At 59.5% G+C, this 16,467-nt stretch overlaps 9 non-coding genes across 9 annotated transcripts; 2 read left to right on the top strand and 7 right to left on the bottom strand.

Moving 5' to 3' along the window:
• Positions 1–3,121: 3,121 nt before the first annotated feature.
• On the bottom strand, positions 3,122–3,203 carry TRNAS-GCU (transfer RNA serine (anticodon GCU)). Its single transcript has one exon. It is a non-coding gene; the product is annotated as a tRNA-Ser (tRNA).
• A 587-nt stretch (positions 3,204–3,790) lies between these two features.
• On the bottom strand, positions 3,791–3,864 carry TRNAT-AGU (transfer RNA threonine (anticodon AGU)). Its single transcript has one exon. It is a non-coding gene; the product is annotated as a tRNA-Thr (tRNA).
• Positions 3,865–5,754: 1,890 nt separating this feature from the next.
• On the bottom strand, positions 5,755–5,826 carry TRNAP-AGG (transfer RNA proline (anticodon AGG)). The gene has a single exon. It is a non-coding gene; the product is annotated as a tRNA-Pro (tRNA).
• Positions 5,827–6,703: 877 nt separating this feature from the next.
• On the top strand, positions 6,704–6,775 carry TRNAA-CGC (transfer RNA alanine (anticodon CGC)). Its single transcript has one exon. It is a non-coding gene; the product is annotated as a tRNA-Ala (tRNA).
• Positions 6,776–7,213: 438 nt separating this feature from the next.
• Positions 7,214–7,295, bottom strand: TRNAS-UGA (transfer RNA serine (anticodon UGA)). Its single transcript has one exon. It is a non-coding gene; the product is annotated as a tRNA-Ser (tRNA).
• A 1,791-nt stretch (positions 7,296–9,086) lies between these two features.
• TRNAP-AGG (transfer RNA proline (anticodon AGG)) lies at positions 9,087–9,158 on the bottom strand. The gene has a single exon. It is a non-coding gene; the product is annotated as a tRNA-Pro (tRNA).
• Positions 9,159–9,400: 242 nt separating this feature from the next.
• Positions 9,401–9,472, top strand: TRNAA-UGC (transfer RNA alanine (anticodon UGC)). The gene has a single exon. It is a non-coding gene; the product is annotated as a tRNA-Ala (tRNA).
• Positions 9,473–10,208: 736 nt separating this feature from the next.
• Positions 10,209–10,290, bottom strand: TRNAS-CGA (transfer RNA serine (anticodon CGA)). Its single transcript has one exon. It is a non-coding gene; the product is annotated as a tRNA-Ser (tRNA).
• A 2,678-nt stretch (positions 10,291–12,968) lies between these two features.
• TRNAS-GCU (transfer RNA serine (anticodon GCU)) lies at positions 12,969–13,050 on the bottom strand. Its single transcript has one exon. It is a non-coding gene; the product is annotated as a tRNA-Ser (tRNA).
• Between the last annotated feature and the right edge of the window lie 3,417 nt (positions 13,051–16,467).

Here is a 16,467-nt window from a genome sequence, read left to right as displayed (position 1 = left end):
GTGCATGTGTGGAGCTGGGGGTTGCCAGCACCACTGTCAAAGACGTGTCTTCTAGGGTTTTGGGGGTCATTTTAGTTCGTAGGGTGACTTGGCCTTGTAGAGTCACAGCTGATAGCACTGAAGTGTCCCCAGTGACTCCTTCCTTCCCTGCCTGCCAAAGCAAAAAAAGCCTTCCAGAGGTGCTCGGGTCAAGCCCAGCTGTTTTTAACATCATTCTGGAAGGGAAAGGAGGAAATAAGCTTTTCCAAGGTGCAGCAGAGGACACACGCTTCAGGTTCATCACAACCTCCTGGATGGCAGCTTGGTGAGCAGGAAAAGATGAGGCTTTATTTTAAGCTTTACCTTTCTGCTTTTTGCACCACTCTTGAATAACAAAATGATGCCACAGGTGCACCTTGGACCCACAGACTAAGAATTAAACCCTTCTTCTGTCACTCAGGGTGTTTCCCTCATCACTAATAATCTTCCATCCTTTTTGTTTGTTTGTTTGTCCCTCTGTGCACTCCCATGATCCTAGGGAAAACAGCCCTTCCTGGGTGACTCCCCTTCAGGCTTCCAGACACAGGCTGGGATCTTCTGATTTGCAGCCTCACCACATGTTTCAGTTTTGCAGCCCAGTTTAAGTACTTGAGGTTCTGCTCACATCGGCCCACCCTGTCCTAGAAGAATATCCACGGATTCAGGGATGCTTGAAATAAATGCACGGGGGCAGAGAGGGCCTGCTGCTGAATGTGAGCAGATCTGTGTACTGAGACAGGTCCCTGACCTGAAGAAAGGGGCAGGGGAAGCAAAAGGCATGTTTCAGGAAGCTAAAATAATCAGATTTGTGTCATGAATGAGAAGAAAACCAAGGAAAACAAAGGAAAACCATAGGGGTGTCTTCCTGGAAATGCATGTATATGGGAGAAAGACAAGGCCTGTTTTTTCTGACCTGTATTCATTTCAGGGAACAAGACACAGCGTTCTCTGGAGGAACCACAAAACAGAGCAAATTTCACCAAACCAAACACATCAGACACATTTTCTTAACTTCTGCACACTCTGGATATGTGGCCATCTCGGCCTTGGTTCTTCCTGCAGATAAAGGCATAAGGAGAAACGTGGCCCTGAACCAACACTTGCCCCGTTTCCCTTTGCATCCCTGACCCCAGCAGCACTTTGCAGCTCCGGTTTCACTGCCCTGCATTTCCATTTCCAGCAGCCCAGGGGCCAGACGCCTGCCAGGCTGGCTGCGGGCTGGAAGCCTTGCCCTGCCCCAGCATTCCTGCTGAAAGCCAAAGCCAAGGGCATATTTTGGAGGAGCAACAGACCCACTGCCTCCCACCTCCAGGTGGGACCCAGACCTTCTTGCAGCACCCTCACCCCGGGCTTGCCCCGGGCTCACAGCTGACGTGTGGCAGGGCTGCTGCGTGGTGGGACACTCTGGTGCCAGCCCTGACACAGCCAGACCCGCCACTGCAGCCGCAGAGCATCCTTGGCTCCTGTGTCCAGGCCAGGGCAGACTCAGGGTGCTGCAGGGCCAGGGTGCAGCCTGGGGGGGGTGAGGAGCCCAGCCAGTACCACGGGAGCCCCGCTCCAGCTGCCGCCCGGGGCCGCGGGTGTCCCAGTTCTCTGCCGCCGCCACGTCCCCTGTAATTGCTGGGTCCCTGGGTGGGCTGATGCTCCCCGGCGTCACCGAGGCTGGCACATCTGCCCCAGGAGGCCCTGTCAGCCCGTGCCAGGGCAGGCTGGGGTGGACATGGCCCAGCAGGGTAGAAGGGTGTCCCAGGGGACTCAGCTCATCCCCTCTCCCGGCTTCCTCTGCCCCCCCAGCCCCTGGTCCCACCCTGCTGCAGCGGCCCCTGTGCCAGGCACCATTCCTGAAGGAGCCTGGACCCGCTGCTCCTTCCCATGTCACCATCTCCAGCTGCTAGCTGGTGCTCCTCCAGGGCTCTAGCCCCAGTGCACAGAAACCCACGCCTTTTCCCCAGGAAATCTCCTGCGTCCCTCTTGCCTGGCTGGCTGGGTGGGGACAACCCCCCTTCCCAGAGCAGCAGAGCTGGCCAGGCACCAGGGCATCCCCTGGCAGTGGGATAGGGACAGTGTTTCCCTACAGCCTGATCATTCCTGGCTTGGAAGAGGGAAGCAGGTCCCAGCTGGTCCCCAGGGACACCTTCCCAAGGCATGGGAAGGAAACATGACCCCAGGGAAGGATGAAAAGCCAGTGAAGGGCCTGCAGCATGGGCAGCTGAGCCTGAGCATCCTTGCCTTGCCTCCAAGCCACAGCATTGCTTGGCCACATTCACAGAAAGAAGGGGTGGGAGCAGAGAAAGCACCTGCAAGGCCACGTTACCCCAGCTGCCTTGAAGCACAGACATGCTCAGAGAAATGCCAAGTTTCCCCCTCTGCAGGGCTGCTGGGATTTCAGCAGCTAAAAACCTCCCAGCAGGCGGGTCTTTCCTCCCCACCCCTCGGGGCTGCTGCAGACGGAGCCCCCAACACACACTGGCTATGCCAGCCTGGAAAAGGCACCTCTGGGATGGGCTCATGGCTCAGCTTTGTCCAGGGCTGGCTTTTGGCTCCCACTGGCATGGCAGGGATGCCCAGGGTTTGTGTATGAGGTACAGAAAGGTATACCCAGTGCCCAGGTGCAGGGTGAGCCCAGAGCACAGCCCAGCCAGCATGGCCAGCCTGGTGCTGACCTTCCCTGCCCATCATCTGGTGCTTTGCCTCCTGAAGAGGTAGCTGGCTGTGCCTCGTGTTGCTCTGAACTCTAAAACCATGTTTCTGTTTAGGGAAACCACAGCTCAGAGAGGCTGCAGAGCCCAGCCCTGTGAGCACCCCCGGGTGAAGATGCTGCTGTGTGGGTTTCCACAGTGACCCCAGGGCCAGCTCAACCAGGCAGGTTCCAGCTGTACAAACCATGCCAGGTGGGCAGGAGGGTGAGCAGGGGGTGGGCTGAGCTGGGGGAGGGGGGCTGTTGCACAGGGGGACACGCAGATCCCTGAGCAGCTTTGGCAGGGGGGAGCAGCTCTGCAGAGGCAGACGTGTGTTCCCCGGGAGCCAGCAAAACAGGGAGAGGCAAGGGGAGCCTTGGGCACCCCGGGGGCTGCACCAGCAGCACCCCCTGCCTGGCAGTCCCCGACGAGGGTGGGATTCGAACCCACGCGTGCAGAGCACAATGGATTAGCAGTCCATCGCCTTCACCACTCGGCCACCTCGTCCTCTGCTCTGCCCCCCTTTTTGGAGATTCCCCCCCCCCCTTGTTTGACCGAAGGCTGCAAATCTCTGGCTGATCCGGGATGCCCTGCTGCTGGCATCCAGCTCCCTGCTTCTTGTCAAGGCAGCAAGCAGGTTTCTGCAATTCATCTGCCCCTCTCTCTGCTCCCTCCCGCCCCTGTGTTCAGGGGGGCGTTTATTTCTGCCATCAAAGCATGTGCCACAGACACACAGCCCCTTCCTTGTGGGTCTGCATCACTGCCACCCAACCACCCACCCTCAAGCACTGTCCAAAGGGTTTTCCTACAGGATTCAGCAACAGTTGTGCAAATTAATGGAGAAGGTGGGGGGGGCGGGGGTCCAGCCAGCACTGGATGATACTTCTTTATTCCCCAGCTTCCCCCCGGGGCCTGGAGATAGTTAGGGTCACCTCTCCACTGAGACCTCTCTAAAGAGCAGGGACCAAAGGAAACTCCTTCCCCCCCAGTGTGGTCACATGGGATAGAGGGGGGTGGGCCACTGCCTGTAAAGGGCAGAGACCCCCAGCAGTGCCCCCAGCTTGGGGTAGGCAGGAAAAACAGCCCCCAGGCCCAGGCACCACTGGGAGTCGAACCCAGGATCTCCTGTTTACTAGACAGGTGCTCTGACCAGCTGAGCCATGGTGCCCACCTGCCCCACAGCCATGGGGCGCCCCCCAGCACACCTGCCCCTCTGCCTGCCCCTGCTCCCCAAGCCCCACACTGCTGCCCAGGTCTGGGGTACCCCAGCCCCCGTACCCTTCCCTGTCTGCCAGTGGGAGCAGCCCCAGTGCTGCCCCAGGCCCCTGGCTCAGGAAGCCCCACACCTCCCCTACTTGCACCAGCTGAGTTTTGGGGTCCCAGCCCCTCTTGGAGACTCACTGCCCCCCTCCCCTTTCCCCAGCAGAGCCCTGCCAGCTGCCCCCAGCCCCTGCACTGCCCCGAGGTGGCTGCCTCTGCCTCAGGTCTCTCTGGCTGCTCACCCCAGCACCTGTGGAGGTTCCCCCTTTGCCCAGCTCACCCACGACTGCCCGAGGCCAACCCAAACAGCCCCGAGCAGGCTCTGAGGACTCAGGCACCCCCAAAGTCTCCAGTTTTTAGAGAGGTGTAGGAAGGGGAGAGTGGCCAGGAGCAGTTCTGCAGTGCAGCAGGTGCTGGTGACACCTGGTGCTCACCCAGTTCCATTTACCTCCTTCTGGCCTGCAAAGGAGGACCTGGGAAGGAGACCAGCCTTTGCTCCACCACTTCCCACCCTGCAGGGAGGCTGAAACACAGAGTGAAAATCAAGCCCCACAGCATCTTCCAGCTGTGTCAACGACCAAAGGGGAACCGAGGACATGTCCACCCACTGGCACTGGCAGCTCCTGCCTGTGGGGGACTCTGTGTTCTCCCTTGCACTTCTGCTGGAACACAGTCCCTGTGGGGTCAAGGGGGACAGGATCAGGACTGAGTCTCAGTTCCACACCTTGGCTTGTTGGTCTAGGAGTATGATTCTCGCTTAGGCTGCAAGAGGTCCCAGAGCCACCACCCAAACAAGCCCTCATTTTGGGCACCAAGTGCCCTGCTCTGCTTCTCTGGGGAGGCAAAGGGCCATGGAGATGCTGGGGGTTGAATCCAGGGCCTCTTACATGCCAAGCAAGCACTGAGCTACAACCTCTGCATGGGCAGGGACCTGGGCAGCTCCCCTCATCCCCACCACTGCCCCCCACTCACCCTGCTGTGGGAAACTGTTCTTCCCCACATCAGTCTAAACAAAATGCCTTTTCAGCCAGCAAAGGCCTCTCCTGATTATCCCCAGCTAAGGGACTAAAACAGACTTGCTTCTCAAGGACAACTGAACCCAAAACAACAGATGTGGAACAGAAAGGATGGGCGACAAGCCATCCTGTGCCCCTGGCAGTCACCGCCCTAACGTGGGGCTCATGGTGGGCCCTTCACACACACACACACACTCCTCACACTCGCACACACAGCACGACCTCTTCAGCAGGACTGACATCGGGTTTCCTTCCCTCCTTCCCTCCTCCCTTTGCTCCTTATTCCTCTCCCTCAAAAGCTCAGGACCTCTTGCATTGCCTCCCTAAAGGAGCTTTCTCACTACACACATATTGATATCCCTGGTAGCCATTCACACCTGCATTGTCCCTAAACATCATCCCTCGGTGTGTGTTAACCCTTAATAAACCGATCAGTTTGTGGAGCAAACCTTGGCTTCAGATGCAATGTCTGAGCGTGGTGGGGTGGGGGGGCTTTCTATCTGCCCCCTGAAATACGGCCCCGCGGTGGCCGTTCCTCCGTGAGAGGCAGCGCCGCGTGTGACCCTCGGGCTCATTCACAAACCCCTCCACATCGGGAGGGGCAGTCGCAAAAGGATCCTGACAGCCGGGAGCCCCCGGTACCACCTTGTGACACCTGCAGCGCCCCCAGGGCAGCTCGGGACACCCAGCCCTGGGTGCCAGTCCCTGCTGCCCCGGCTGCCCCTCCCTGGGCACGGCAGGTCCTGAGGGCAGCCAGGGGAGGGGGTGGGTGCCCAAAAGGAGGGCTCGTCCGGGAGTTGAACCCGGGACCTCTCGCACCCTAAGCGAGAATCATACCCCTAGACCAACGAGCCGGGGCGCTGCACCCCCTGGCACCCCCAGCCTGGGACACCCCAACACTGCGGGCAACCCTCGGCACAGCCTGGAGCAGGGGGGTCCTTCCTGCCGCCCTTGGCCCCCGGAGCCAGCAGCTGGGAGCTATCGCAGGCTGTGGGTGCCCAGCGTCTGCAACTCCCACCATCGCGGGGTGTTTCCTCCTCAAAACCACCTCCCCGGCTCTTGCGGAGGTTGAAATAGGCCGCTGCTTTTGCAGCATCACCCGGAGACTTTCCCACTGCCCAGGAAAAGATGATGCCCAGAGAGGAGCGGGGTGCCCGGGGCGGGGGGGCAGGGTCCCCCCAGCTGCCCTGGGCTGGGCTGGGCTGGCCGAGAGGCGAAGGCGTCGGACTCAAAATCCAAGAGTGTCTCCCTGCACAGGTTCGAGTCCTGCTCACAGCGAGAGCTTTTACCCTCTGTGCTGGTGACCATGTTGGGGGTCTAGGGGTGCCCCCACTGGGGGCCCTTGGAGGGACCCCAGAGGGAGCAAGGGCAGCTTCACCTCCTCTCTTGCAAGCAGCTCCTGCACGAGGGAACCTGCTCCCTGGCTGAGTCCCCCAGCAATGCCCCAGGCAGGGCTGTGTGGCAGGAGAGGTGCACAGGGTGAGCAGGACCCCCCTCCCCCGCCCCGACCACCAGGACCCTGGGAACTGGTTGGGGTGGGATGGGACTTGAGGAAACTCTTTTTGGCTCTGATGGGTGCTCACAACTAGGAGGTGCCCCTTGCTCTGTCCTGCCTGTGGGGCTGGCACTTGGACAGGGCTGTGGGCTGTAACCACCCTCGATCCAACAGCAATGGGTCGGGAGGAGCAGGGTGGGCACAGGAGCCCTGGGTGCCGGGAGTTCCCTGAGCAGGGGGATGTAGCTCAGCGGGAGAGCGCTTGCTTCGCATGTAAGAGGCCCTGGGTTCAACCCCCAGCATCTCCATGTCCTTTTGCTGCCTCCTCAAACACACCCAACAGCCCAATAGGCAGCCCAACAGCCGCTGCCCCCACAGTCCCTTCCCCAACCACGGGGGGATGAGCCCTTGGCCATGGCCGAGCTGTGTCTCCTTGTCCCCATGGCAGTGGGCACCACCTGGCTGTGGTGGGACCAACCCAGCAGAGGTCGATCTGGGGAGGCAACATGTCCCCCTGTGCTGGGCAGCATCCCTCTATCCATGCCCCATCCCAACGGGGGCTGTGCCCAGCAGTGGGTGCCCAAAAGGGGGGCTCACCTGGGAGTGGAAGGTGGGGCCCACAGCCCCAGCAGCACCCAGCACAGAAGGGAAGCTGCGTGGAGCAGCTCCATCTCCCTCCTCCCTGTTCCCCAGCCCTTGCAAGAAGGGGCTTCCCCGGCCCCCTCCGTGCCGCGGGTAAAAGCTCTCGCTGTGAGCAGGATTCGAACCTGCGCAGGGAAACCCTATTGGATTTCAAGTCCAACGCCTTCACCCCTCGGCCATCACAGCCCCTTCCAGCCCCCCAGCCTGGGGGCGTCCGGGACCCCCTCACCTGCTGCGGGGCCATCCGCACAGTCCCGGTTCCCCTCGGCAGCCCCAGGACCCACACGCGCCCGAGCTGCAACAAAGGAACATCTGGGGGTGTTCGCAGTGTTAGAAATGAATGGTAGTGTTGATTTTGCATTCTAGTGTTAGAAATGTAGTGTTTGGTTCACATATATATATTTTAGTGTTAGGAACATATAGTTTGTTTGACCACATTTATCACATTTATATTGGGACCACATATAGGATTTTAGTGTTAGGAATATAATTGTTTGTTTGAGAGATATCTGCACATTCCAGTGACACCTGGAGTGGTTTATGGGCCAAGGAACTGAGGGACTTAATTGGGCTCCATCTGGGGGATCTGAACATGGAGAAGGATTTATGGCCCAAGATAAGGCCGAACAAAGCTACTTCTATGCTGCTCTTCAGGGCAGGATGACACCAGTAGATTGTTAATTGGGAAGACAGCCAAGGGGGCAAGAAAAGTCAAAATTTTACCTTAAAAGGTAAAAAGTAAACTGCTAAAATGGAGTGTGTAAACAGGGGCGGGAAACTTATAGGATAATTTGAAGCGTCGGATAGGCTGGAAACCCTGGAGTACTCAGCCAGTGGGGAAACAGGGGAGGGAATTTTGCGTCGGGAATAGGGAATATAAACCGTTATTCACCTTGCTATAGGTGTGCCTACTTGCTTAGGTCACCCATTCTTGCAAGGATGTAAATAAACTGTGCTTCGCTGAAGGATCTGTGTGGGCCTGCTCATTGGCGCGACAGACGTTTCTCACAGCAGGACCGCAGAAGGGTTTGGGGCTGTGCCTGGTGTTGCTCTGAACTCCAAAACCGTGCTTCTGTTTAGGGAAAGCACAGCTCAGCGAGGCTGCAGAGCCCAGCCCTGTGAGCACCCCCGAGTGAAGATGCTGCTGTGTGGGTTTCCACAGCCACCAGGGTCGGGGCCAGGAGCAGCGTGCCAGGAGGGCTGCAGCTGCAAGCTTTCCGTACCTTATACGTCACCCTCACTACCAATCGGGAAGTCTGGGGGATGTCTTGGGGCTTTTACCATGGCTGCTCTCCGAGAGGCTCCCGCCTGTCTCGGCTGCTCCCGGCCTGAGGACCCGCCTGCTGTGCCCGTCCCTGCCCCTGGAGCTGCGCTGCTGGCGCCGTCTGGGAGCAGACAGCTCACCGCGGCCGTCTGGGGCTGGAGGAAGAGGTATCCTAGATCAGCATCGGCGGCAACACTGCTCTTTACTATCACTCTTTTAAATCTGCTTTGATTTCAATCCACAGGTCTCCTTTCCCTTTCCTATTCCCCCTCCCGGGGACGGGGGGGGGGGGGGATCGGGTGACAAAACAACTGTCCAAAGCGCGACAGGGTTGGAAGGGACCTTAAAGCTCATCCAGTCCCACCCCTGCATGGGCAGGGACACCTCCCACCAGCCCAGGCTGCTCCAAGCCCCATCCAACCTGCCCTTCAACGCTGCCAGGGATGGGGCAGCCACAGCTTCCCTGGGCACTTAGCGATGGCTGGGAACAAAAATCCAGGTGCAGAAGAGAGCCTGGCCAGAGGATGAGCACCAGAAGGAAATGTCCTCCTTTTGGGGGGAAAAGGACATGGAGAAGCTGGGGGTTGAACCCAGGGCCTCTTACATGCAAAGCAAATGCTTTCCCGGGTTGGGGTGGGGTCCCCCTCTCGCCCCTCCCTGGGCACGGCAGGTGCCGAGGGCAGCCAAGGAGGTTGTTTGGGTGCCCAAAAGGAGGGCTCGTCCGGGAGTTGAACCCGGGACCTCTCGCACCCTAAGCGAGAATCATACCCCTAGACCAACGAGCCGGGGCGCTGCACCCCCCGGCACCCCCAGCCTGGGACACCTGGGGGTCCCTGGCGCTGCCTCTTGCCCCCGCACAGCGCGGAGCGGGGAGGCCCGTTGCGGTGCGGCCAGGATGTGGGGCCAGCGTTTGGAGGTGGCCACAGCAGATCCTCGCCCTGGCCACAGTGGCTGGGGGGGGGGTCAGCTGGGCCATGGGGACCAGTGGGACCCCGAGCACCCCTGAGCACCCCCCGCACTCCGCAGAGGGGATGTAGCTCAGCGGGAGAGCGCTTGCTTTGCATGTAAGAGGCCCTGGGTTCAACCCCCAGCATCTCCATGGCTTTTTGCCTCCCCAGCCCCCCTCTCTGCCGCTGTGGGGCTGCCGCAGCCCCTGAAGGCCCCCAGAAAAGCCCTGAGGCTCCCTGCGGGCGCGGCTGGCCTGAGGCTGAGGGTGCAGCCGTGGTGCACGGTGGCTGCAGCAGGTGTCCCCATCTCACGATAGGACCCTCGAGAGAAGGAGCCACCCCACTCACCCTGCCCAGCCCGAAGATGGGGAACACAAGGGGGGTGAAAGCCAACAGCAAGCCCCAAATGAGCTCTGTAGTCCCCAGAAAAAAAGCAGGGTTGGTTTTGCCCAAAGCAAGGGCTCCCCTGGGAGTTGGACCCACATCCTCTCACACCTGAAGGTGGAACTGAACTCCATGCCTGAGTTGGGCTCCTCAGCCTTTACACCTTGATCCCACAGCCCTGGGCTCTGTGAGGGTCCCAGCTGGCCCACTGGTAAAGGAATATGCAGATAAACCCACAACTGACACCCCACAGCTGTGGGTCCCCAGCCTCTTCTGGTGGTCCCTCCTCAGACAGGAATATTTCACCTGGCCCCAAAGCACACAATCCATGGCTCCCTGCCCTATGTTGCCTTCACCTCCTGGGGCTGCCACGAAGCAGGGACCATGGTGCGAAAGTTGCTCCCCAGAGAGGGAGTGAGGGGCATGGCTGGGGCTGCTGTGGACCCCAGACCCCTCCCAAGCTCCAGGTCAGCTCCTAAGGCAGTAGGAGGTAAAAAAAGCTCTCGCTGTGAGCAGGATTCGAACCTGCGCAGGGAAACCCTATTGGATTTCGAGTCCAACGCCTTCACCTCTCGGCCATCACAGCCCAGCCCTGGGCAGCTGGGGGGGGACCCTGCCCCCCCGCCCCGGGCACCCCCCGGGGCCTCATTTTCTTGGGAAGACGGGAGGAGTCCCACGGTGGCTAAAGCATCCCTGCACACGGGCTCAGCTCTACACGCAGGGCCTGACCCCCAAAAAGCAGCTCCTGTGTCCCCAGGTCCCTGAGCAGCCCCTGCCCCCACGCCCCCCCGGGCCTGCCACAGACCGGGGGTGCCAGCCGGGATGGCACCCCAGCTTGTTGGCCTCGGGGTGTGATTCTTCTGTGATTCTTGGGTTCAACTCCCAGACAAGCCCCCACTTTTGGGCACCCACCCTGTCCCGCCGAGCTCACCTGGGACCCGGGGGTCGACGTTTGCCCCCCAGGGACACCCCACAGCCACCGGGGGTTTGAGCTGGGTGTGACACACAGGACTGACCCCAGCCCCTGGGGTCCCAACCCTGTGCCCAGGCTCTCACTGGTCCCACGGGGTGACCCTGGCGTCCAGGTTGCAGCAGGATGGGGAAGGGTCTGGGCACAGCTGGGGGGTGGGGGGCATCCCATGGCTGTGGGGCAGGTGGGCACCAGGCTCGGCTGGTCAGAGCATCTGTCCAGCAAACAGGAGATCCTGGGTTTGACTCCCAGTGGTTGCCTGGGCCTGGGGGCTGTTATTCCTGCCTGCCCCAAGCTGGGGGCACTGCTGGGGGTCTCTGCCCCAAGAAGGGGTCCCTGATGGCCCCTCTCCCTTCCACCCCATTGGGGTTGTCACCAGTGCCTACAGCCTCCCATCCTCTGGCCCTTTGAGGAGGGTCCAGCTGCCACCTCTTGGTGACCCCCTTCAGTTGGGGATGTGTTGGGAAACTGGCTCCCCACTTCTCTACCCTGGTTTGCCCCTTCCCAATGACACAGCTGTCCAGGAGCAGCCTGAGTGGATGCTTTTACCAGAAGCTCGTATCAGGGTAGGACAGGGACAGTCCTGGAGGAAGGCTGGGTGGGGGCAGAAAGGACTTGGGAGCGTCACACACGCAGCGATGAAGCCTGTGGGGACAGCAAGGAGGTGCCCCTGGTGGATATGGGGTCCTGGGAGAGGGGTCCCTGGGCACAGGCTCTGCTGTGGAGCTGAGTCGTGGGATTGGGTGCCCTGCAGTGGGTTTCCAGCTCTTGTTAGGGGCAGCAGAACAGACACAGGTCATTCAGGGTCATGTCCCTCTTCAGCCCCCTTGCAGGATCCTGTCATGTCCGGGTGCCACTACCTTGGGGCACTGAGGGCTCCTGCCTCCCCCTTCGCCCCAGGCAGACTCCGGCCCCTCCAGGATGTGCCTGTTGGAGCAGATGAAGCGGATGCTGGTGGCAGCCACTTCATCCTTCAGGAGCCCACTCCGGGGTGCCTGGACCCGCAGGGCCCACCAAGCCCCTGGGTGGGGGCACCAGCAGCGACCAGTGACCCCATCTAGACAGAGGGGAGAGAAGAGGTGCCGAGGCCAGGCTGTGCGGGAGGAGGAGGGAGTTCCCCCCGTGGGGCTGGGGGGGCTGGGGACTCACCTGCCTCTCTGGGCTGGGCTGTGTGCCCGTCGCTGGGGTCCCGGCGGTGGGAGCGGGGCAGGCAGATCCCGCCGTGTCCTCCCCATCGCCCCCGGGGCGGCTCCACCTGCGAGGGAGCAGCGGGACATCAAGACCCCGCGGGAGCAGCCCCGGGCCCCGGCACCTTGAGGCTGCACCCTGGGAACGACCCCGCTGGCCTCGGAGCCCTTGGGCACCTCTCCGGCCAGGCCCAGCCCCCCCAGAGCCCCCGCTGGACGCGGCAATGACCGAGGCACCGTTCCCAGCCGGGTCCCGCCCGTCCCTGCCCTGCAGCCCTGCCAGCAGCAGGACCTGTCCCCACACATGGATGTCCCACCTGCGGCCAGCCCACCCGCTGTCACACCCAGGAGGGCTGGCAGGAGGGACCTGCAGCATCTCAAGCACCTTCCCAGAGCGCCCAGACCTGTTGGGTGTCGGGATTAGCTGCAGGAGAGACCCAGTCTCCCCCGCGGGTGGGGCACAGGGAGCTGAGCCCCCCGCTCTTTCTTTGGGTTCCTCTCTGGGCAGGTCACCCAGAGCCACCTCGGTGCCAACCTGGCCTTGGGGCAGCGTGGGGCTGGGGGCACCTTCCTCTCCTCTCCCCCTCTGAGCTCCCACTGTGTGCAAGATGGAATTTGCACTCTGCTTTTTTTTTCCTCTCCCCAGCGTATCCATTTCATTGCAGCTTCATGTTCCATTTGTCCCAGTTCACTTTCCTCTTTTGGAGGGTTATTGTTATATGGCTTAGCAGCCACCTTCTGCGTTAATCCTCTTTCCAGGGTTTCTGAGGGCTGTTTTCATTTGGTTTGGGTTTTTTTCCCCATGATTCCCAGGTAAGAGACCTCCAGCCACCTCCCTGCCAGCATCTGTCTGCCCTCTTAGATGCTGCTTCCATTGCTTCTACCCGCGCTTCTCCGTTCCCTCCCACCTTCCCCTCTCTTCCCAAAACCCAACGCCACTGTGGGGGGCACGGTGACCTCTTTGCCTGGGGTGGACACACTGGCCACAGCGGCCCAGAAACCTGCTCCTAGATCCACCCGCGGGGCCCAGGCAGCCCTGGGGGGGGTGTTCCCCGCTGTCCGGCCAGCCCGGGGGTCCCCAACCCCGCCACGCTGCAGCAAAAGCCCCGACGAGGGTGGGATTCGAACCCACGCGTGCAGAGCACAATGGATTAGCAGTCCATCGCCTTCACCACTCGGCCACCTCGTCCTGCCCTGCGCGGGGCCCGGAGCCCGAACACCCGCGGGTCCGGCCGGACGGGGCAGCCCCGCCCTGGGACACCCAACCCTGGGACACCCAGTCCTGGGACACCCCCCTCCTGGGACACCCAACCCTGGGACACCCAGTCCTGGGACACCCAGCCCTGGGACATCCCGACCCTGGGACACCCCCCTCCTGGGACACCCAACCCTGGGACACCTCCCCCACTGGGACACCCCCCCCACTGGGACACCCCAACCCTGGGACACCCCAACCCTGGGACACCCAGCCCTGGGACACCCAGTCCTGGGACATCCCAACCCTGGGACACCCCGACCCTGGGACATCCCGACCCTGAGACACCCCCATCCTGGGACACCCAGCCTTGGGACACCCCCGCCCTGGGACACCCCGTCCTGGGACATCCCAGCCCTGGGACACCCAACCCTGGGACACCCTCGTCCTGGGACATCCCAACCCTGGGACACCCCGACCCTGAGACACCCAGCCCTGGGACCCCCCGACCCTGGGACACCCCCATCCTGGGACACCCCGACCCTGAGACACCCAGCCCTGGGACCCCCCGACCCTGGGACACCCCGACCCTGGGACACCCAGCCCTGGGACACCCAGTCCTGGGACACCCAATCCTGAGACACCCCCGTCCTGGGACACCCCCGTCCTGGGACACCCCGACCCTGGGACACCCAGCCCTGGGACATCCCGACCCTGGGACACCCAGCCCTGGGACACCCAGCCCTGGGACACCCCCCTCCTGGGACACCCCAGCCCTGGGACACCCAACCCTGGGACACCCCGTCCTGGGACACCCCGACCTTGGGACACCCAACCCTGGGACCCCCAGGCCTGCCCGGGCTGCAGGGCCGGCTCATCCCGAGGGAAAGCAAGCAGCTTTGGTGAACTGCCCCCCGGGAAGCGCCCAGCCTTTGCCTGAGGGCGGGGTGGGAGGGTTTAGGGTTGGATTCAGCTGAGGTGCTTCTCCGAGCTGTGATTGTGGCGCCAGGGAACAGGCTCAAACGGATCCTTCAGCACAGTTCATTTGCACTTATGCAAGACTGGGTGACCTAAACGAGCAGGCACACCCATAGTAAGGTGAATAACTGTTATATTCCCTATTCCAGACACAAAATTCCCTCCCATTTCCCCACTGGCTGGGTAGTCCAGGGTTTACTGCCTATCTGACACTTCTAATGATCCTATAAGTTTGCTGCCCCTGTTGACACATCCCATTCTAGCAGGTTACTTTTTACCTTTTTAAGGTATAATTCTCACCTTTCTTGGCCCCTTGGCTGCCTTCCCAATCACCAAAATGATCTGTACCTGCTGGTGTCATCCTGCCCCAAGAAGCAAGATGGAAGTGACTTTGTTCTGTCTAATCTTGGGCCATAAATCCTGCTCCATGTTCAGATCCCCCAGATGGAGCCCAATTAAGTCCCTCAGTTTCTTGCACCATAAACCACCCCAGGTGTCCTTGGAATGCCCAGATATCTCCCTTCTCCCTTCAGTGACCACACAGTTTCTTCTCACTAGGGCAGAAACAAACTATTATCTTCCTAACAGGAGGGTGTATAAAAAAAACCCACACTATGCTTCTAACTCTAAGATGTGAAAACAACACTACATTTCATTTCTAACAAAGCTAAACCAGAATCGAGGTTTGTGCTTTGTTCCAGTTCTGTGCAGAAAAGGGTGCCAGGGGATAACTCACAGAGCCTTGGTTAGCACACAGAAAGCAACAGTTACCAGCATTTTTACACTTAATCACCTCATGCCCACTCTCCCCTACCTGAGGGAGAGTTTTTTTCCATGTTAATTAGGATAGTTCACTCACAATTAAAGCAGTTCTGTCTTTGGCCTTGTCAGTAGTCCTGTTCTATTTGTGCTTATCTTAGAATTCTCTGTGCTTTGTTGGAGACTAAACATGGTCCAAGGAGTCAACCTGACCAAGGTCAGATACTCCTCTTATCAACCACACAAGGCTGCAGCAACTTTCTAACTCTTGACCCTTTTCTTTCACCCTCAGTGGGAAGGAGCTCTGCAGTGGGCCTGTTGTCCCAACACCAGGCTCATCTTCCTGGTGTGCCAGCCCCACAGAGTCAAGGCATATTCAGCACAGTCACAGTTCACCAGTTTTTCACTGGTGCTTGCAATCCCTTATCTTAAAGCTGACTGGGGTAAGGGATCCTTATCTTCATTTAAAATCACAGTGTCTTTTAATTTTACTGCACCAGCCCAGTGGGTGAGGGTCTTGAAGCAGAAGAGGGTCTTAACTTCTAGAGCTGTGGGGTTTGGGTTAGCAAAGCTCACCTAAAGGACGCACTTCCAGCTGATTCACACGGCACAGCTGAAGTTCTCAGGCAATCAGCCTGAAGTTTCTAGCACCTGGTGTTATGTCTGCTTGTTCCTTCTACCCCATTGTCTTATAGAACCACTTTAGGTTGGAAAAGGCCTTCAAGATCACCGAGTTCAACCATTAACCCTACTCTACCAAGTCCAGCACCAAGCCATATCCCCAAGCACCAGATTTATACAACTTTTAAACACATCCAGGCATGGTGACTCAACCACCACCCTGGGCAGCCTGTTCCCAGGGCCTGAAAACCCTTCCAGATAATTTTTTTTTTCCTTATGTCCAGCCTAAACCTCCCCTGGTGTCACTTTTGGCCATTCCCTCTGGTCCCATCACTGTTTAGTTGTGAGAAGAGACTGACACCTACCCCTTTGCAATGTCCTCCCAGGAAGTTGCAGAGGGTGATGGAGTCTCCCCTCAGCCTCCTTCTCTCCAAGAGCCCCGGGCCCTTCAGCTGCACCTTGGGAGACATTTCTCAAGACCCTTCACCAGCACCTCGGTGTTGAGGTGCCCAAAACTGAACCCAGGACGTGTCTTACACCAGTCACGTCAGAATCATAGAATCATAGAATCATAGAATCCTAGGGGTTGGAAGGGACCTCGAAAGATCATCTAGTCCAACCCCCCTGCCAGAGCAGGGTCACCTAGAGCACATCACACAAGAACGCATCCAGGTGGGTTTTGAATGTCTCCAGTGAAGGAGACTCCACAGCCTCTCTGGGCAGCCTGTCCCAGGGCTCTGTCACTCTCACAGTAAAAAAATTTTTTCTGATATTCACCTTGAACCTCCTGTGCTCCAATTTGTATCCATTACCCCTTGTCCTATCACTGGTCATCACTGAAAAAAGCTTAACTCCATCTTCTTGACACTCACCCTTTACGTATTTGTAAACACTGATGAGGTCACCCCTCAGTCTCCTCTTCTCCAAGCTAAAGAGACCCAGCTCCCTCAGCCTTTCCTCATCAGGGAGATGTTCCACTCCCTTAATCATCTTTGTGGCTCTGCGCTGGACTCTTTCAAGCAGAAGCTAGTGAAGCACGACAGCCATAAAGAC

Source organism: Apus apus, chromosome 6 (assembly GCF_020740795.1).
Source record: "Apus apus isolate bApuApu2 chromosome 6, bApuApu2.pri.cur, whole genome shotgun sequence".
Taxonomy (NCBI): domain Eukaryota; kingdom Metazoa; phylum Chordata; class Aves; order Apodiformes; family Apodidae; genus Apus; species Apus apus.
The sequence above is the reverse complement of the archived record's forward strand: the minus strand, read 5'-3'. Positions and strand labels throughout refer to the sequence as shown.